At 46.3% G+C, this 22221-nt stretch overlaps 1 long non-coding RNA gene across 1 annotated transcript; it reads right to left on the bottom strand.

Moving 5' to 3' along the window:
* Positions 1-737: 737 nt before the first annotated feature.
* On the bottom strand, positions 738-11212 carry LOC311133465. Its single transcript, XR_014613595.1, has 3 exons — positions 10575-11212; positions 1323-1401; positions 738-1115 (listed from the first exon to the last, which is right to left on the bottom strand). It is a non-coding gene; the product is annotated as an uncharacterized lncRNA (long non-coding RNA).
* Positions 11213-22221: the final 11009 nt, after the last annotated feature.

Genomic DNA, 22221 nt, shown 5'->3' with positions numbered 1-22221 from the left:
GGATGCATATTTTGGAATATTTGTTTTCTGTACAGACGTCCTTCTTTAAACTCTGTCAATTAAGTTAGTATTATGGAGTAACTACAATGTTGTTGATCCATCTTCAGTTTTCTCCTATCACAGCCATTAAACTCTGTAACTGTTTTAAAGTCACCATTGGCCTCATGGTGAAATCACTGAGTGGTCTCCTTCCTCTCCGGCAACTGAGTTAGGAAGAACGCCTGTATCTTTGTAGTGACTGTGTGTATTGATACACCATCCAAAGTGAAATTAATAATTTCACCATGCTCAAAGGGATACTCAATGTCTGCTTTTTTATTTTTACCCATATACCAATAGGTGCCCTTCTTTGCGAGGCATTGGAAAACCTCCCTGGTCTTTGTGGTTGAATCTGTGTTTTCAATTCACTGCTCTACTGAGGGACCTTACAGATAATTGTATGTGTGGATTACAGAGATGGGGTAGTCATTCAAAAATCATGTTAATCACTATTACTGCACACAGAGTCCATGCAACTTATTATGTGACTTGTTAAGCAAATTTCTACTCCTGAACTTATTTAGGCTTGACATAACAAAGGAGTTGAATACTTATTGACTCAAGACATTTCAGCTTTTTATTTGTCATCCATTTGTAAACATTTCTAAAAACATAATTCCACTTTGACATTATGGGGTATTGTGTGTGTGTAAGCCAGTGACAAAAAAACTAAATTTAATCCATTTTTTATTCAGGCATTAACACAACAAAATGTGGAAAAAGTCAATGGGTGTGAATACTTTCTGAAGGCACTGTAAATGAATAAAAAAGTTTTCACCCTAGACTTGCATTTACTTTAGACCTTTTGAATCATAAGCTCCACGTGTTGTTTTTGTATTTACCACATAAGTTATTGTGAAGGCCAATGTGAAAAACATGCTATGACTTTGTAATCTAACAATTAAATTAAAATGTGTTTATACAAAACTTTATTGCATTTGGTCATCCCTAAAATATGGCCTTCAAAAGCCTTGATAGTTGCATCCTTCCACAGGGAACTGTCTGCAGATAGCTGACAACAGGCTGGCTGGTTTCTTGATGTGCTGCTCTAGAGTTCCAAAGCCCAGCAGACTCACCTGGGGATAGGCGGATGGACACTTTAGTTTTTATAAATGTCTGGGAGATTTTTACAGGGAGGAGAGAGCATGAGTTTTGATGTGAGTAAAGTAAATCCAATCCAACCAGTGGCCCTGGATAATATGCTATGTTGTCACAGAGGCAGACTGCCATAGTGAAGTAGGTTTACATTGTGCATCAAGTATACTATAATGAGTGTAGCTTACTGCTCTGTGCTCTGGCGAGATCGCAGGTAGTTCGTCAGAAGGCTCTGGAGGTCCTTGGACCATTCTGTCTCTGTAGTACCTGGAGAGATACGGATAGAGGTAGTGAGTGCTAGAAAGAGAGCGAGCCCTCACCCCTGACCTCCCACTGGCCCAGGGCCTCCTCCTTAGTATCATGCAATGTAAAGGAAAACAATATCATGAGTTACTGACACAGAGTGCTCCATGTTCCTGCTGGTAGCAAGCCTCAACCTAGATGCAGTGAAATGTCCTGCCTTATAGTATGGTTGCATCTATCCACCAGGCTCCAAGAAATCCGATGACAAACCTGCAGAGATTAACAAAAGAAAATGGTACCTGTATTTAGGATTCATGTATCAGTTTGCCTACTTCACATTTATGTCTGTAAATGACAATAGCTCTGATTAAAAGTATGCATGCCATTTTGTGATAATGGCTATGACAAAGTCATGGCATACATGTGAATATACAGCTAGCTAAGATATTATTTATACTATGGCACCACGTCTCATCTCACTAACAATTGCTAAGAGGAACAGCAAATTCCACTATTGTGGCTAATTCGTATTGTGGATGGCTAATCTGTATTGTGGATAACTTCACATAGGTGATTTATTCCATCATGACAACATGCTCCTCCTTATTTGACTGTAGTTAGCTAGCTGCTACCTTAAATGGCTGTTTGTTGAGACCAAATTTTGTAGACAAACTGCTTCAAAGATGGATGATGTCAAGAATTAGTGGCACAGCAGCATATCAAATATCATATTGATACATAGCTACAGTATATACGCTACCAGTGGTTATTTTAGCATGTAAATCTTGGTGGGCCAAACAAAATATTATGGGCACAGTTAGTCACTGTTATAGTGCAATGAATGTATTGTTTAGTGTTGTGTTGTGTTGTGTAGTGGCTTTGCTGGCATGCATCTAAAAAAGCGTGAATCCTTACCACCGCTACACCTGGCTATCAGCGGAGCCTTGTCTGGCAGCGAAACAATTTATTCAGCCTAATTTACTGCCTTTAAAAAAAACATAGCTGATATGGCTGACTTGCTTAAACAAGTGTGGTTTCTACTGACAATTGAGATGTACAAACTATGGCATAAGGGGATGACAAGCGGATAAGAGGCAATCTGAAATTTTTATTAAGACATCAATGAGGGAGCTAGGACGGACGTAGTCAATATAACTATTTGTTCAGCACTTTTGAAATGTACAGCGACAGAATTCAGAACATGGGCCGTTCTTACAGAGTTCTTACTCCCTGTACAGAACCGTAGGATAAATAAAGGGGGCATATAAGCAGACAATGAAAGCTCTTACAATATTTGATGATTTGTCAATAACAGCTGGTGCACAATGTCTAATATTAAGGTAGTCTCGAGGTAATGCTCGCCTGAGGTAGAGTACCTCATGATAAGCTGTAGACTACACTATCTACCAAGAGATTTTTCATCTATATTTTTCGTAGCCGTCTATTTACCACCACAAACCGACCCTGGCACTAAGACAGCACTCAATGAGCTGTATAAGGCCATAAGCAAACAAGAAAATGCTCATCCAGAAGAGCTGCAGTGGCCGGGGACTTTAATGCAGGCGAACATATATCCGTTTTACCTCATTTCTACCAGCATGTCACATGTGCAACCAGACAAAAAAAAACTCTAGACCACCTTTACTCCACACACAGAGATGCGTACACAGCTCTCCCTTGCCCTCCATTTGGAAAATCTGATCATAATTCTATCCTCCTGATTCCTGCTTACAAGCAAAAACTTAAGCAGGGAGTACCAGTGACTCGCTCAATACGGAAGTGGTCAGATGACACGGATGCTACGCTACAGGACTGTTTTGCTAGCACAGACTGGAATATGTTCCAGGATTCATCCAATGGCATTGAGGAGTATACCACCGCAGTCACCAGCTTCATCAATAAGTGCATTGATGACGTCGTCCCCACAGTGACCGTACGTACATATCCCAACCAGAAGCCATGGATTACAGGCAACATCCGCACCGAGCTAAAGGCTAAAACTGCCGCTTTCAAAGAGCGGGACACTAATCCAGACGCTTATAAGAAATCCCGCTATGCCCTCAGACGAACCATTAAACAGGCAAAGCGTCAAACTACCCGCCCTCCAAGACACATACAGCACCCGATGTCACAGGAAGGCCAAAAAGATCCTCAAGGACATCAACCACCCAAGCCACTGCCTGTTCACCCAGCTATCATCCAGAAGGTGAGGTCAGTACAGGTGCATCAAAGCTGGGACCGAGAGAATGAAAAAGGCCATCAGACTGTTAAATTGTCACGCTCGTCGGGAACAGAGGGCGTGGAATGCGAACATTTTATTATTATAAAGTATCACACGAACCAAACAACAAAACGAAAACGTGACGTCCCTGGTTACATACACAAACCAACACGGAACAAGAAACCACACTGAATGAATGCCTAACGGCTACCTAAGTATGACTCCCAATCAGAGACAACGAGCTACAGCCGTCTCTGATTGGGAGCCACCCTGGCCAACATAGATATACAACAACTAGAACAAACACAAATGAAAACTCACACCCTGGCTCAACATACCAGAGTCCCCAGAGCCAGGGCGTGACAGTACCCCCCCCTAAAGGCACGGACTCCGACCGCGCCAACCAAATACCACAGGGGAGGGACCGGGTGGGCACTCCGCCTTGGCGGCGGATCCGGCTCCGGGCATGATCCCCACTCGCTCTCTAACCCCCCAAAGTACCCCTGGTCCGGTCTGGCCCTGCTGACCGGAGCTGGACTGCACACTGGTGGAGCGGATTGCTCTAGCTCCGGCGTGAAGCAGCTGACCCGTGCTGAACCAGGCACCAGTGGAACAGGCACGGGCTGTGCCGGACTGACGACGCACACCACTGGCTTGGTGTGGGGAGCAGGAACGGGCCGAGCCGGGCTGACGAAACGCACCCCTGACTTGGTGCGGGGAGCAGGAGCGGGCCGGACCGGGCTGACGAAGCGCACCACTGACTGGGTGCGGGGAGCAGGAACGGGCCGAGCCGGGCTGACGAAGCGCACCACTGACTTGGTGCGGGGAGTAGGAGCGGGCCGGACCGGGCTGACGAAGCGCACCACTGACTTGGTGCGGGGAGCAGGTACAGGCCGAGCCGGGCTGACGAAGCGCACCACTGACTTGGTGCGGGGAGCAGGAACGGGCCGAGCCGGGCTGACGAAGCGCACCACTGACTTGGTGCGGGGAGCAGGAGCGGGCAGAGCTGGGCTGACGAAACGCACCACTGACTTGGTGCGGGGAGCAGGAGCGGGCCGAGCCGGGCTGACGAAGCGCACCACTGACTTGGTGCGGGGATCAGGAGCGGACCGAGCTGGGCTGACGAAACGCACCATTGGCTTGATGCGGGGAGCAGGAACAGGCCGGGCCGGGCTGGCGACGCGCACCATTGGCTTGGTGCGGGGAGCAGGAACGGGCCGAGCCGGGCTGACGAAGTGCACCACTGACTTGGTGCGGGGAGCAGGAGCGGGCAGAGCTGGGCTGATGAAACGCACCACTGACTTGGTGCGGGGAGCAGGAGCGGGCCGAGCCAGGCTGACGAAGCGCACCACTGACTTGGTGCGGGGAGCAGGAGCGGGCCGAGCTGGGCTGACGAAACGCACCATTGGCTTGGTGCGTGGAGCAGGAACAGGCCGGACCGGGCTGACGACGCGCACCATTGGCTTGGTGCGGGGAGCAGGAACAGGCCGGGCCGGGCTGGCGACGCGCACCATTGGCTTGGTGCGGGGAGCAGGAACAGGCCGGACCGGGCTGACGACGCGCACCATTGGCTTGGTGCGGGGAGCAGGGACGGGCCGAGCCGGGCTGACGAAGTGCACCACTGACTTGGTGCGGGGAGCAGGAGCGGGCCGAGCTGGGCTGACGAAACGCACCATTGGCTTGGTGCGGGGAGCAGGAACAGGCCGGACCGGGCTGGCGACGCACACCACAGGCTCGGTGCGAGGGACAGGAACAGGCCGGACCGTACTGGGGACACACACCACTGGCCCTACGTGGGGATCAGGAACGGGCCGGACCGGACTGGTAACACACCCCAGTACCTCTCGCCGTGCCTCTACACTCTCCTCCCCTTTAGTGACTAGTGGCCCCCGTAACCTGGCGGCCTCCTCTACTAACCGCTCCATCGCGGCCCCCTGCTGCCCCGTCGTCCACGGCGTGAGCCCCCCCCTAAAAAATTTCTGGGCGTCTCTCCTACCCGTGGACCAGGTCTCCATGTCCCTCGCCAGACTTTCGCCCTTCTGCTTCCAAGTCCGGCCCTTCTCTTCCTCACCCGGCTTGACCCAGTCGAGGAGGCGAAGGAGATCTGCTAGAGATCTCCCTGGCGATGGCTCCTGGACACGCTGCTTGGTCCAGTCTTGGTGGTTTCTTCTGTCACGCTCGTCGGGAACAGAGGAGGACCAAGGCGCAGCGTGGAATGCGAACATTTTATTATTATAAAGTATCACACGAACCAAACAACAAAATGAAAACGTGACGTCCCTGGTTACATACACAAACCAACACGGAACAAGAAACCACACTGAATGAATGCCTAACGGCTACCTAAGTATGACTCCCAATCAGAGACAACGAGCTACAGCCGTCTCTGATTGGGAGCCACCCTGGCCAACATAGATATACAACAACTAGAACAAACACAAATGAAAACTCACACCCTGGCTCAACATACCAGAGTCCCCAGAGCCAGGGCGTGACATAAATAGCCATCACTAGCACATTAGAGGCTCCTCCTGCCTATTGAAATCACTCGCCACTTTAAGAAATGGAACACTAGTCACTTTAATAATGTTTACATATCTTGCACTACTCATCTCATATGTATATATTGCATTCTATTCTATAATATTCTACTGTATCTTAGTACATGCCGCTCTGTCATTGCTTGTCCATATATGTATATATTCTTAAATCCCATTCCTTACTAGTTTTGTGTGTATTGGGTATATGTTGTGAAATTGTTAGATATTTGTCACGCCCTGACTCAGAGGACGCTTATATGTTGAGTCAGGGTGTGTATATTCCTTGTTGTGATTTTCTATGTTGTATTTTCTATGTTTAGATCTAGTATGTCTAGATCTATGTTGGCCGGTGTGGTTCCCAATCAGAGGCAGCTGTCGCTCGTTGTATCTGATTGGGGACCATACTTAGGCAGCCTATTGGCACTAGTGGGTTGTGGGATCTTGTTCCGTGTTAGGTATGTTGTTTGTGTACCTTGGACTTCACGTTTCGTTTTCTTGTTTTGTCGTTGTGTTTATAAGTCAAATAAACATGTATGATTATCATGCTGCGCCTTGGTCCGTCCCGTCCGTCAACGATCGTGACAGAAGATCCCACCAAACGAGGACCAAGCAGCGTGCCCAGGAAGAGCGAATAGCCATGTCACAGGTGGGCAAATGGTGGTCATGGGAGGAGATATTTGCGGGGAAAGGGCCATGGGCGAAGGTAGATGCCCAGGCAAGAGAGGTGAAACGGCGCCAACCGTGCCGACGACGGAGACCCGAGAGGCAACCCCAAGAACACAGCACACGGGGTGGATGACGAGGCTACAGGAGGCTAAAAGGGAGAAGGAAAGTGTAGAGGCACGGCGAGAGGAGCTGGTTAGGCAGCAGAAGGAGCGTGGGTTAATAAAGGAACCCAGTCCCGCTCCTCGCACCAAGCAAGTGGTGCGTGTGGCCAGTCCGGTCCGGCCCGTTCCTGCTCCCCGCACTAAGCCAGTGGTGCGCGTCGCCAGCCCGGTCCGGCCTGTTCCTGTCCCTCGCACCAAGCCAATGGTGCGCGTCGCCAGCCCGGTCCGGCCTGGTCCTGTCCCTCGCACCAAGCCAGTGGTGCGCGTCGCCAGCCCGGCCCGGCCTGTTCCTGCCCCTCGCACCAAGCTAGTGGTGCGCGTCGCCAGCCCGGCCTGTTCCTGCCCCTCGCACCAAGCCAGTGGTGCGCGTCGCCAGTCCGGTCCGGCCTGTTCCTGCCCCTCGACCAAGCTAGTGGTGCACGTCGCCAGCCCGGCCCGACCTGTTCCTGCCCCTCGGACCAAGCCAGTGGTGCGCGTCGCCAGCCCGGACCGGCCTGTTCCTTTCCCTCGCACCAAGCCAGTGGTGCGTGTGGCCAGTCCGGTCCGGCCCGTTCCTGCGCCCCGCACTAAGCCAGTGGTGCGCGTCGCCAGCCCGGCCCGGCCTGTTCCTGCCCCTCGCACCAAGCTAGTGGTGCACGTCGCCAGCCCGGCCCGGCCTGTTCCTGCCCCTCGCACCAAGCCAGTGGTGCGCGTCGCCAGCCCGGCCCGGCCTGTTCCTGCCCCTCGCACCAAGCTAGTGGTGCACGTCGCCAGCCCGGCCCGGCCTGTTCCTGCCCCTCGCACCAAGCCAGTGGTGCGCGTCACCAGCCCGGCCCGGCCTGTTCCTGCCCCTCGGACCAAGCCAGTGATGCGCGTCGCCAGCCCGGTCCGGCCTGTTCCTGCTCCTCGCACCAAGCCAGTGGTGCGTGTGTCCAGTCCGGCACGGCCCGTGCCTGTTCAAGCTCCGGTAAGCTGCTCCAGTCCGGAGCCAGAGCAGTCCGCTCCACCGGTGCCTGATCCAGCTCCGGTCAGCTGCTCCACTCCGGAGCCAGAGCAGTCCACTCCACCAGGGTCCAGTCCAGCTCCGGTCAGTGGCTCCACTCCAGAGCCAGAGCAGTCCGCTCCACCGGTGCCTGATCAAGCTCCGGTCAGCGGCTCCACTCCGGAGCCAGAGTAGTCCGCTCCACCGGGGTCCAGTCCAGATCCGGTCAGCGGCTCCAGTCCGGAGCCTGAGCAGTCCGCGCCCTGACTCAGAGGACGCTTATATGTTGAGTCAGGGTGTGTATATTCCTTGTTGTGATTTTCTATGTTGTATTTTCTATGTTTAGATCTAGTATGTCTAGATCTATGTTGGCCGGTGTGGTTCCCAATCAGAGGCAGCTGTCGCTCGTTGTCTCTGATTGGGGAACATACTTAGGCAGCCTATTGGCACTAGTGGGTTGTGGGATCTTATTCCGTATTAGGTATGATGTTTGTGTACCTTGGACTTCACGTTTCGTTTCTTGTTTTGTCGTTGTGTTTATAAGTCAAATAAACATGTATGCATATCACGCTGCGCCTTGGTCCGTCCCGTCCGTCAACGATCGTGACAATATTACTGCACTGTCGAAGCTAGAAGCACAAGCATTTCGCTACACCTGCTATAACATCTGCTAAACACGTGTATGTGACAAATAAAATTCGATTTGATTTGATTTACAGGACTAACATTGAATCCTACTACACTGGCTCTGACGCTCGTCGGATGTGGTAGGGCTTGCAAACTATTACGGACTACAAAGGGAAACCCAGCCGCGAGCTGCCCAGTGACACGAGTCTACCAGACGGGCTAAATGCCTTTTATGCTCGCTTCGAAGCAAGCAACACTGAAGCATGCATGAGAGCACCAGCTGTTCCAGACGACTGTGTGTTCACGCTCTCCGTAGCCGATGTGAGCAAGGCCACGGGGCCAGACGGATTACCAGGATGTGTACTCAGAGCATGCACGGACCACTGGCAAGTGTCTTCACTGACATTTTCAACCTCTCCCTGACTGAGTCTGTAATACATACATGTTTCAAGCAGACCACCATAGTCCCTGTGCCCAAGAAAGCGAAGGTAACCAGCCTAAATGACTACCGCCCCATAGCACTCATGTCGGTAGCCATGAAGTGCTTTGAAAGGCTGGTCATGGCTCACATCAACACCATCATCCCGGAAACACTAGACCCACTCCGATTCGCATACCACCCCAACAGATCCATAGATGACACAATCTCAAACGCACTCCAAACTGCCCTTTCCCACCTGGACAAAAGGAACACCTATGTGAGAATGCTGTTCATTGACTATAGCTCTGCGTTCAACACCATAGTGCCCACAAAGCTCATCACTAAGCTAAGGACCCTGGGACTAAACACCTCCCTCTGCAACTGGATCCTGGACTTCCTGACGGGCCGCCCCCAGGTCGTAAAGGTAGGCAACAACACATCTGCCACACTGATCCTCAACATGGGGGCCCCTCAGGGGTGCGTGCTTAGTCCCCTCCTGTACTCCCTGTTCATCCACGACTGCGTGGCCAAGCATGACTCCAACACCATCATTAAGTTTGCTGACGACACAAGGCTAATCACCGACAACGATGAGACAGCCTATAGGGAGGAGGTCAGAGACCTGACAGTGTGGTGCCAGGACAACAACCTCTCACTCAACGTGAGCAAGACAAAGGAGATGATCGTGGACTACAGGAAAAGGAGAGCCGACCACACCCCCATTCACATCGACGGGGCTGTAGTGAAGCAGGTCGAGAGTTTCAAGATCCTTGGTGTCCACATCACCAACATACTATCATGGTCCAAACACACCAAGAAAGTTGTGAAGAGGGCACGACAACGCCTTTTCCCCCTCAGGAGTCTGAAAAGATTTGGCATGGGTCCCCAGATCCTCAAAACGTTATACAGCTGCACCATCGAGAGCATCCTGACCAGTTGCATCACTGCCTCGTATGGCAACTGCTCGGCATCCGACCGTAAGGCACTACAGAGGGTAGTGCGTACAGCCCAGTACATCACTGGGGCCAAGCTTCCTGCCATCCAGGACCTATATACTAGGCAGTATCAGAGGAAGGCCCAAGAAATTGTCAAAGACTCCATTCACCCAAGTCATAGATTGTTCTCTCTTACCTGTACCCCCGCACATTGACTGTTCATTGACTATAGTACCGGTACACCCTGTATATAGCCTCATTATTGTTATTTTATTGTGTAACTTTTTTTGTATCTATTTTTTTTTTACTTTAGTTTATTTAATAAATATTTTCTTAACTCTATTTTCTTAAAACTGCATTGTTGGTTAAGGGCTTGTAAGTAAGCATTTCACGGTAAGGTTGGTTAACCTGTTGGATTCGGCGCATGTGAGAAATTCAATTTGATTTGATTTCATTTCATTACATTTCTCTAAAACAGGTTATAGGCTACATGTGCACCACCAAGTCAGAACAGTAGGCTAAGTTATGAGGGGGAAAGGGACCAAATTATTAGGGTGTTGTACATGGGCTTACTACACAACATACACTTATTTGCTACAGTATACATATCTCCCTGGCATATTACATCATTTATGCAGCAGCACACAAGACATTTTCGGACTCACCTTGTTGTGCTGTGCTCACTTGAACAGGAAGGTGGCGCGGCGGTCCTTCTTATGGGCTAACTTTGTCATCAAAGTCTGGCATTCTCAGGATTTATGGTGCTTTCAAGACAACTGGGAACTCTGAAAAAAACAGGGTTGGATCATGACATTAGTGATCTTCAGGTCGGAGATCTAGAAAGAGGCCAGAGTTCCTGATTTGGAATTATGAGTTGGATGACCATCCAAAACGTATTTTCCCAGTCTGAGCTTGTTTTTTTCAGAGTTCCCAGTTGTCTTGAACTCAGTGAAGTCTGTGATTTCCGAGTTTCCAGTTGTTTTGAATGTGGCAGAAGTCATGCTGGATTGACAGCATGGCAAATGTATTCAACCTTTAATGGCCCATGGCATGTGAATGTTTAGAGACCCTTAAAGCCAGACTTGAACCACACTCCCACTCCACTGAATAGCAGGCTAGTGATTGCTTTGCAACGCTTGCAGTTAGCCACTGATTCCTTCCAAACCACTCATTGTTGAATTTGCGATATCCAACTTGTTGTTTAATGTTTATGTCCAATGGCCGATGAGCACCGATACGTTTTATCTATAATTTCTCTTCATATGACAAGGATTGAAAAGGATTTGCCAGTAGATTGTCGACGTGGTTCATGATGATGACTGCTTGTCTAGCTTGCTAGCTAAGATTTTGAAAGTATGATGTTGACATTATCAGTCCAATCAGAGCTACGGTAGATATAACGTGATTTGACGTCATTTTATCTGTGGCCAATGACCTAGATCCTTCTTGGATGGGCACTACTAATGTAACTCTATAGCAGCACCCAAGGGGCTTGAATTTTCTAGCTCTCCCCGCGGATTTTGCGGTGACGTAGTGTCCCCGTGAGTGACAGAACACTGAGCCAACGCGCAACTACAGAACATTACCAACCCCTACGCTTTTTTTTGTATATATATATTTATTGAATATTAAAAACATACAATATACTTGCAGTGAAGCTGCTCAACAACTACAACACATTAGTCATCTAACAGACTCCCATCCAGAGCGACACAAAGAAGCAAACAGGGTCAATGCCCTGCTCTAGGGCATGTTGACAAATCTCCCACAAGGTCAAAAACGGGGACCTGAACCAGCGATCCATGATCCCCCCACAGTTCCCCAAGAGCTGCCCCTCAACCATCCGAGACCCCCCCCCCCCCCAGTCAAAACAGAAAACAACAATGCAAAAAACTAAAATACATCAAGGACAACAAGAATCATAACAGCAAGGCCAACTGAATATGTTTGAGTGCATGTATGGCTCTATTTACGTGTGTGTGTGTCTGTGTATGTGCACATGTGTGCATTTGAATGAGAGTGTGTGTATATGCATGTGTACAAACACCTGCATGGCGTCAGCCTCAGGCAAACAGGCATTAGCTGTAACAACACTGCCCCTCAGTGTCATTGAAACTTACTTTTTTGTTATGTTTTATTTTGACTTTTTTTACTACTCTTCTTATTTTCCTCTGGCTGCCCCTCCACCACAGAAAGCACTGAGCTAGGCTGAAACACCTGCATTTTGGAGCTGCCTTACTCAAGAAAGCAAAAAAGAGACCATGTTTGTATGCGGTTTTATTAATTTTTTTACATTGTTTGCAAACTGATATGTGACACGTATTATTGCCAAAATAACATGCAAAACAGGCAAATAATATATATATATATATTGTTATTTGTATTTTTTTTAGCTAAACAGGTAGGGCTCAAAATTACGGGTTGCCACTGTGTGCTACACATTATGGTTTGGGGGGTGCTAATGTGAAACATGGCCTTTAAACTTTGAACACCATTCTGTCATACTGAATGCAACCCAGGCAAATGCAATCGAGCAATGTGCAGTGGAACTGACAACCAATTGTGTGTTAGATACCAACCACATACATTTGCTTGTCACCCCTCATTATCATATTGGAGGAAGAAATACATAAATAAATAAATAAATGAAGAAATAATGTAAATTAATAAAATGAAAGAAACTGAGATTAATTATTTGAATAATTATGTATCTATTTATGTGTGCATTCATGCATTCATTTATGTATTTATCTATTTATGTGTGCATTTATTTATTTAATTCTAATTACGGCAGGTTTGGTCCTCCATAGACACAGCATTCGGGCCAGCAAAACCAGAACCTTTAGCAAATAAATCGGTTAATTTCACACATTTAGCAGTGTCGGCCTGAAGAGCCCTTTTTTGGTCTCTGACTTTTTCAGCACAACACTTCCGTTTTTGGAGGGGACTGAGTGACTGACAGAGTCAGAGCGGGTTGTACTCTCTCTGATGATGTGTGTTTGATTTTGAATGTGAATTTGCGCCACCTCAGCTCAGCCAATCAGAACCCTGAGCTTACCCATCTTGCTAATGGGGCAGGCCGTCGCCCACTGGTCAGCCAAATGCTCAATATAGACGATTATGACAACAGAGAGATTACGCAAAAGTCATTTTAAAAAAAACATGTCCATTATTTATTTTATTTTATATATACAGGTATTTTATTTTATTTTTGTCAAGTTTGACCAGCCCACACCAATAAAAGATGGTCCTTCCGGCCTTTGCCTGAACTGCCAGAGGGCCAATCCGCCCTAAATTAGTTGATAGACCAATAAGAGAGTTCCAAACCTCTCTGCACATTTTCAGTTTTCCCCTACCCACTCACATCACTCCCAGACAGTCCTATTGAAATTCTTGCTTGAGAAATTGTTCTTTGCTAAGAAGCATTTTTATTCTTATTTTTTGCCATTTTAATTTAAAACAATCACAGTAAGGTACTGTAATTGTTAACCAGAAATGATTTGATATTGAGATAAAAATGGCTTCATTGGACCTTTAAATGAAAAGAGATAGGAGGCTGTATAGAGTGCAAGAGGACTGGTCCAAATTTAATTTCTAATCAGAATTGCAACTCGGCTAAACCTCTACAAAGATATCCCTGAACCCCTGGTTGTAGGACTGTCTGGCCATTTTATAGATATTCCAATTTTATATAATTTAGTCATTTAAATAGCTTTCCTGTGATTTCGATATGAGCGAGAAGGAGGATGGAAAGGGGAGCAAGAGACGAAGAGAGTGAGAAAAGAGAGAAAGAGGGGGAGTGAGAGTAAAGAGAGATGGAGGAGGGAGAATTCCCCCTGGTATGACCTCTCTAACTTTTTACAATAACAAACATGAGGTCCATAACCTGTATCCCCAAGGGCCATGGACTATACTCCTCCAGTCTCCTCCTCTCCCTGACCCCAACAGGATCCCTGGAGAACTGTTTTTTTTATATGTTTTTTTGTACTTTTAACACATCGAACCTAAACCTTCTACTGCTCAGCTAGGCAATACTCTAAATTAACTTTAGACAGAGAGGTATTCACCATAACCCTGTTGAGAGTTCCATAACATCGCCCCATCAACGACACAGAACAACATGCTTCATTTGAAATAGTGAGTAAAACAATGCGCAAAATGTTGTGTTAGCCACATGCTTTCCACTAGGTGTCACTGTCCGCCAATTTATAACCACATCCCCTTAGGCACTGCCTGGCGCGCACAAACTTTCAGCTAACATATTCATATAAACGGGAATAATGCCTTTCTCAATGCCGCCATTGAGATAATGACACACTCCTTTTCGCTTGTTTTTGTTTGGTAAATCTTTATTACATGCACTGAAGCCGTGAGAAGAGCTGCTTCGGGTCACGGTGATTCTCTCAAAGGAACCAAACAATGGTCTTTAAATGATATTAAAACAGAATGATGAGAGGATGAGGAATAGAATGTGCACAATCACGAGTAGGAATGGAAGAATACTTGAGGTTTCATGACTTTGTGTTTGACCTTTCCCGGAAGGACAGCCAACCCCGGAATATAATAGATTCTGGCAAAGATATGGAAAATGGCTGGAACGTTATCAGTGTTGACGGGGAGACCATCAGCGCGCATGGCTAGTGGAGATGCCTGGTCATTTAGTGCAGAGTATGTTTATATTGGAAAATACCACTTTTGTCATAATGTGTCACTCGTACATAATGTTTCAAGAGCGATAATAAGTGAATGCCTCTTTTTCATGCCCTCACATAGGTCATCATGACATGCACGCGTTTCGTTTTTCCATCGGTGCCTGAAGAATGTAGGCCTACATTTCTAGAGCGGTCCTTTTTCATTAATTAGGCTATTTTTCGTATATGAACGTTTTTCACAAGAATGACTATTCCCACAGATGTCAATTCAACGTCTATTCATTTACATTTTCAGTCATTTAGCAGACGCTCTTATCCAGAGCAACTTACAGGAGCATTTAGGGTTAAGTGCCTTGCTCAAGGGCACATCGACAGATTTTTCACCTAGTCGTCTCGGGGATTAGAACCAACGACCTTTCGGTTACTGGCACAACGCTCTTAACCACTAAGCTACCTGCCGCCCAGGTTGGTTCAACGTAATTTCATTTAACTGACGCGGAAACGATGTTGATTGTACCGGTGTGTGCCCAGTGGGATGGTTAGATCCATTCGTGATCATGGGGCATGAGCAGTGGTGGGAGAAGCACCCAATTGTCATACTTGAGTAAAAGCAAAGATACCTTAAAAGAAAATGACTCAAGTAAAATGTAAAGTCACCCAGTAAAATACTACTTGAGTAAAAGTCTAAAATTATTTAGTTTTAAATATACTTAAGTATAAAAAGTACATGTAATCGCTCAAATATCAAAAGTAAAAGTATAAATCATTTCTAATTTCTTATATTAAGCAAACCAGATGGCACCATTTTCTTGTTTTTTATTTATTTAAGGAAAGCCAGGGGTACACTTCAACACTCAGACATAATTTACAAACTAAGCATGTGTGTTTAGTGAGTCTGCCAGATCAGACGCAGTAGGGATGACCAGCGATGTTCTCTTGATAAGTGTGTGAATTCGACAATTTTTCTGTCCTGCTAAGCATTCAAAATGTAATGAGTACTTTTGGGTGTCAGGGAAAATCTAAGGAGTAAAAAGTACATAATTTTCTTTAGAAATGTAGTGGAGTAAAAGTAAAATTTGTCAAAAATATAAATAGTAAAGTAAAGTACAGATACCCCCAAAAACGACTTAAGTAGTACTTTAAAGTATTTTTGCTTAAGTACTTCACACCACTGGGCATGGGGTGGGCTTCGCTCCCCCCAAAAAGCTCCCCCGGGCAGGACAAATCATCTTGGCCAGCTCATTATTGCAGAAAGCTAATTACTTAATTCATGGAGAGGTGATCACTGGCCCAACCTGGTCTCAGAGCATTTCGTTTTAATCTGTATGTAAATTTGAGACACTCCATTTTATATGATATGTTATGTTTGGTATGGTTACATAAGACAGATTGTTACTTCAGGCAAGAACTAAAGGAGGGTGGGTGTATAATGCGAATGTCTAGCAACCCAAAGGTTGTGAGTTTGAATGTCATCACGGAAAATTTTAGCTAATGAGCAACTTTTCAACTACTTAATACTTTTTAGCTACTTTGTAACTAAACTCAGCAAAAAAAAATCCTAATAATTTCACAGATCTTCATTGTAAAGGGTTTAAACACTGTTTCCCATGCTTGTTCAATAAACCATAGACAATTAATGAACATGCACCTGTGGAACCGTCGTTAAGACACTAACAGCTTACAGACGGTAGGCAATTAAGGTCACAGTTATGAAAACTTAGGACACTAAAGAGGCCTTTCTACTAACTCTGAAAAACACCAAAAGAAAGATGCCCAGGGTCCCTGCTCATCTGTGTGAATGTGCCTTAGGCATGCTGCAAGGAGGCATGAGGACTGCAGATGTGGCCAGGGCAATAAATTGCAATGTCTTTACTGTGAGACACCTAAGACAGCGCTACAGGGAGACAGGACGGACAGCTGATCGTCCTTGCAGTGGCAGACCACGTGTAACAACACCTGCACAGGATAGGTACATCCGAACATCACACCTGCAGGACAGGTACAGGATGGCAACAACAACTGCCCGAGTTACACCAGGAACGCACAATCCCTCCATCAGTGCTCGGACTGTACGCAATAGGCTGAGAGAGGCTGGACTGAGGGCTTGTAGGCCTGTTGTAAGGCAGGTCCTCACCAGACATCACCGACAACAACGTCGCATATGGGCATAAACCCACCGTCGCTGGACCAGACAGAACTGACAAAAAGTGCTCTTCACTGACGAGTCACAGTTTTGTCTCACCAGGGGTGATGGTCGGATTCGCGTTTATTGTCGATGGAATGAGCGTTACACCGAGGCCTGTACTCTGGAGCGGGATCGATTTGGAGGTGGAGGGTCCGTCATGGTCTGGGGCGGTGTGTCACAGCATCATCGGACTGAGCTTGTTGTCATTGCAGGCAATCTCAACGCTGTGCGTTACAGGGAAGACATCCTCCTCATGTGGTACCCTTCCTGCAGGCTCATCCTGACATGACCCTCCACCATGACAATGCCACCAGCCATACTGGTCGTTCTGTGCGTGATTTCCTGCAAGACAGGAATGTCAGTGTTCTGCCATGGCCAGCAAAGAGCCCGGATCTCAATCCCATTGAGCACGTCTGGGACCTGTTGGATCGGAGGGTTATTCCATTTATGTTAGTCACATGTCTGTGGAACTTGTTCAGTTTATGTCTCAGTTGTTGAATCTTATGTTCATACAAATATTTACACATGTTAAGTTTGCTGAAAATAAAAGCAGTTGACAGTGAGAGGACGTTTCTTTTTTTGCAGAGTTTACTTAACATGTTAGCTAACCCTTACCCTAACCCTAACCTTAACCCTTTCAGCTAACCCTTCACCTAACCCTAACCTTAACACTTTTAGCTAACCTTTCCCCTAACCCTAGTCTTAACCCTTTAACCTAACTCCTAAACTTAACCCTAACCCCTAACCCCTAACCTAGCTAACGTTAGCCAGCTAGCTAACGTTATCCACCTAGCCACCTAGCTAGAATTCGTAACATATCATACGTTTTTCAAATTCATAACAAATAATACGAATTGTAATTCCTAACATCAGCAAAAAAAGCAACACTCACTACCGAGTTCCAAACTGCCTCTGGAAGCAACGTCAGCACAAGAACTGTTCGTCGGGAGCTTCATGAAATGGGCTTCCATTGCCCAGCAGCCGCACACAAGCCTAAGATCACCATGTGCAATGCCAAGCGTCGGCTGGAGTGGTGAATCATGCTTCACCATCTGGCAGTCCGACGGATTCATCTGGGTTTGGCAGATGCCAGGAGAACGCTACATGCCCAAATGCATAGTGCCAACTGTAAAGTTTGGTAGAGGAGGAATAATGGTCTGGGGCTGTTTATCATGGTTCGGGCTAGGCCCCTTAGTTCCAGTGAAGGGAAATCTTAATGCTACAGCATACAATGACATTCTAGACGATTCTGTGCTTCCAACTTTGTTCCAAAGCGAGGTCCATACAGAAATGGTTTGTAGAGATCGGTGTGGAAGAATTTGACTGGCATGCACAGAGCCCTGACCTTAACCCCATCGACTGCGAGCCAGTCCCCGCAGCAATGTTACAACATCTAGTGGAAAGCCTTCTCAGAAGAGTGGAGGCTGTCATAGCAGCAAAGGGGGGACTAACTCCATATTAATGCCCATGATTTCGGAGTGAGATGTTCGATGAGCAGGTGTCCACATACCTTTAGCCATGTAGTGTATCATAACAATTTGAGTAATGGACATCCACAAATTAAGACATACTACGAAACGTTACATATCATACTAAATGGAGTATATCAGATTTACGTACAGAATAATATGAAAGGCTCTGGCCACACCAGAGCGCTCATAGAGCAGGCGTAGAGCATAGAGCACCTCCTTACCGGAAATTTGAATATCACAGCACATGATTGGCTGTGATGTGGGGAAATCACCAACCAAAAGTAGGGTACCATGTTATGCAAAAGGTATTTGAAGGTGTATGGATTCTGGATTCTCAGATTATGTTGGTAACCAGTTTATAATAGCATTAAGGCACCTCAGGGGTGTGATATATGGCCAATATACCACAGCTAAGGACTGTTCATAAGCACGGACACAGTGCCTGGATACAGCCCTTAGCCGTGGTATATTGACGATATACCACAAACCCCTGAGGTGCCTTAATGCTATTATAAACTGGTTACCAACATAATTAGAGCAGTAAAAATAAATATTTTGTCATTCCCATGGTATTCGGTCTGATACACCACAGCTGTCAGCCAATCAGCATTCAGGGCTCGAATCGCCCAGTTTATAAATACCATTATAGACTGGGTGGTTCGAGCCCTTAATGATGATTATTTTACTTTAGATTTGTGTGTATTGTTGTGATTTGTTAGATATTACTGCGCTGTTGGAGCTAGGAACGCAAGCATTTCCTTACACCCGCAATAACATCTGCTAAATATGTGTATGCGACCAATAAAAATGTATTTGATTTGAAAGCCATGGTATATATGACCATATACCACAGGTATGACAAAAAAGTATTTTTATTGTTCTAATTACGTTCGTAACCAGTTTATAATAGCAATAAGGCACCTCGGGGGTTTGTGGTATATGGTCAATATACAAATCAAATTGTATTTGCCACATGCGCCGAATACAACAGATGTAGACCTTACAGTGAAATGCTTACTTACAAGCCCTTAACCAACAAGGCAGTTTTAAGAAAAAAAGTGTTAAGTAAAAAACAGATCAGTAAAAAATAAAATAACAAATAATTAAAGAGCAGCAGTAAAATAAAATAACAGTAGGGAGGCTTTATACAGGGGGTACCTGTACAGAGTCAATGTGCGGGGGCACATGTGTTAGTCGAGGTAATTGAGGTAATATGTACATGTGGGTAGAGTTAAAGTAACTATGCATAGATAATAAACAGAGTTGCAGCAGCGTAAAAGAGGGGGTGGGGTGGGGGGGGGGGGGGGGGGGGGGGGCAATGCAAATAGTCTGGGTAGCCATGATTAGCTGTTCAGGAGTGTTATGGCTTGGGGTAAAAGCTGTTAAGAAGCCTTTTGGACCTAGACTTGGCGCTCCGGTACCGCTTGCCGTGTGGTAGCAGAGAGAACAGTCTATGACTAGGGTGGCTGGAGTCTTTGACAATTTTTAGGGCCTTCCTCTGACACCGCCTGGTATAGAGGTCCTGGATGGCAGGAAGCTTGGCCCCAGTGATGTACTGGGCCGTACGCACTACCCTCTGTAGTGCCTTGCGGTCGGAGGCCGAGAAGTTGCCATACCAGGCGGTGATGCAACCAGTCAGGATGCTCTCGATGGTGCAGCTGTATAACTTTTTGAGGATCTGAGGACCCATGCCAAATCTTTTCAGTCTCCTGAGGGGGAATAGGCTTTGTCGTGCCCACTTCACGACTGTCTTGGTGTGTTTGGACCATGATAGTTTGTTGGTGATGTGGATACCAAGGAACTTGAAGCTCTCAACCTGTTCCACTACAGCCCCGTCGATGAGAATGGGGGCATGCTCAGTCCTCTTTTTTTTCCCTGTAGTTCACAATCATCTCCTTTGTCTTGATCACGTTGAGGGAGAGGTTGTTATCCTGGCACTACACGGCCAGGTCGCTGACCTCCTCCCTATAGGCTGTCTCATCGTTGCCGGTGATCAGGCCTACCACTGTTGTGTCGTCGGCAAACTTAATGATGGTGTTGGAGTCGTGCCTGGCCATGCAGTCATGGGTGAACAGGGAGTACAGGAGGGATTCTAGGGATAATGGTGTTGATGTGAGCTATGACCAGCCTTTCAAAGCACTTCATGGCTACAGACGTGAGTGCTATGGGTCGGTAGTCATTTAGGCAGGTTATCTTAGTGTTCTTGGGCACAGGGTGGTCTGCTTGAAACATGTTGGTATTACAGACTCAGTCAGGGACATGTTGAGAATGTTAGTGAAGACACTTACCAGTTGGTCAGCGCATGCTCGAAGTACACGTCCTGGTAATCCGTCTGGCCCTGCGGCCTTGTGAATATTGACCTGCTTAAAAGTCTTACTCACATCGGCTACGGAGAGCATGATCACATAGTCATCTGGAACAGCTGATGCTCTCATGCATGCTTCAGTGTTGCATGCCTCGAAGTGAGCATATAAGTGATTTAGCTCATCTGGTAGGCTAAGGGCTGTATTCAGGTACTCTGCATTGAGTCTGCTTAGGACAGCCTTTAGCCATGGTATATTGGCCATATACCACACCCCCTAATGCAAGGTATATCAGCAATGCGAATTCAATGGCTATAGTTCATTCTTACATGTTCTATGTTTGAGCTCCTTTTGAAAGCAACAGTCGAATTGAAAACATTATTGGCATTGTTGAATTCGATTTTCATAATAACAAACTAGGACTGATGGTTTGGTTAGCTAAAATAGCAAGTCTGTTTGTTTGGTTACCAAGGCAACTACTGTAGCTATCTAGTAAACTTGCTAGCTACTTCAGTGGATGTTGAACACATTTCTACCTATAAATGAACAAATTTCTAGCTGCAAATGTGTTAAATTATAGCCATGGTATAAAAGGAATAATCAACTTGGTAGGTGCTCTATGGGTTCTCTGGAAATTAATGCAACTCTTTGGAAGGTCAGTTCCACTTGTGGAACACACCTTCAACGTCATTCATTATTTTCCATAGAACACATAGCCCCTCATTGGTTATCCCTTGCTTAATAGGCCCTTTTCACGTGACGTCAGACAACTTCCGTTCTGCCGCGATGCAGGTTATGTTTACATCCGGTGTCGCTTAGGAACGCTTAGCTAGTAGCACATCATTATGGAGTTCACCCAGTCCCTTTCACATCTGCCACCAATACGACTTAACGACGTAGAACGACTTGCTGACAAGTGGTCCCTTACTTCAAGATCGAAGCTTGATAAAGGCTACAAGTTCTTCGTTGAAGGTTACCTGTTTGATTATGAAGGTACGTGTTTATCTTTATTTAGCTTAAATTAGCCCTATGCTAGCGAAGGTTATGAGCTGACGAGTTTCTGTTTTGCAGCCTCTTTTTAATATTACTGCTGTTTGTATCGACCGTAAGATAAGAGTCAGTAATGTATTAATGGCTAATGCTGCGCCCTTTCTCCCAATCACTGTATTGAAACAGTCTCAAGTGTAGTTAACGGTGAGGTGACAGTGAGAGGGCGATGTTACAGGTCCATGAAGAAAAATGAGGAGGCTCATCGGCTTCAGGTTTCTCAGATAAACAGTTCTCTAACATTATGATAAGATAGGTTAAGATAGATAAGTTTTCTTTTTGTTGTGTTTTGCTGCGGTTGCAGATTTAATAAGAATGATTCCACAAAGTTCCACTGTGGATCAGTTTGTTTCTCAGTCTGAGCTCTGATTTTGTATCATTAAACTTAATACACAACGAAATTCTTACAAACCGATGTGGGTTGTTGACGGCAATAAAGACTGGGAAAGATTCTGTGATAACTCAAAATGTTCAAATTTTCGATAAGTGTTGGCACTACTTGTCAAAGGTTTCAGAACAGCCAATTTTTCTTAATTAAAAAAAGAAATTGGGTTTTGAAAATTGTGTACAGTAGTTTATAATGAAACGCAGAAAAAATGTTTTGTAAGTACAGCACTAATTGTTATGTCTCTATGAACAGGTTACACTAGACT

The sequence above is a fragment of the Coregonus lavaretus genome (genome assembly GCF_964263955.1).
Source record: "Coregonus lavaretus genome assembly, chromosome: 8".
NCBI classification, from domain to species: domain Eukaryota; kingdom Metazoa; phylum Chordata; class Actinopteri; order Salmoniformes; family Salmonidae; genus Coregonus; species Coregonus lavaretus.
The sequence above is the reverse complement of the archived record's forward strand: the minus strand, read 5'-3'. Positions and strand labels throughout refer to the sequence as shown.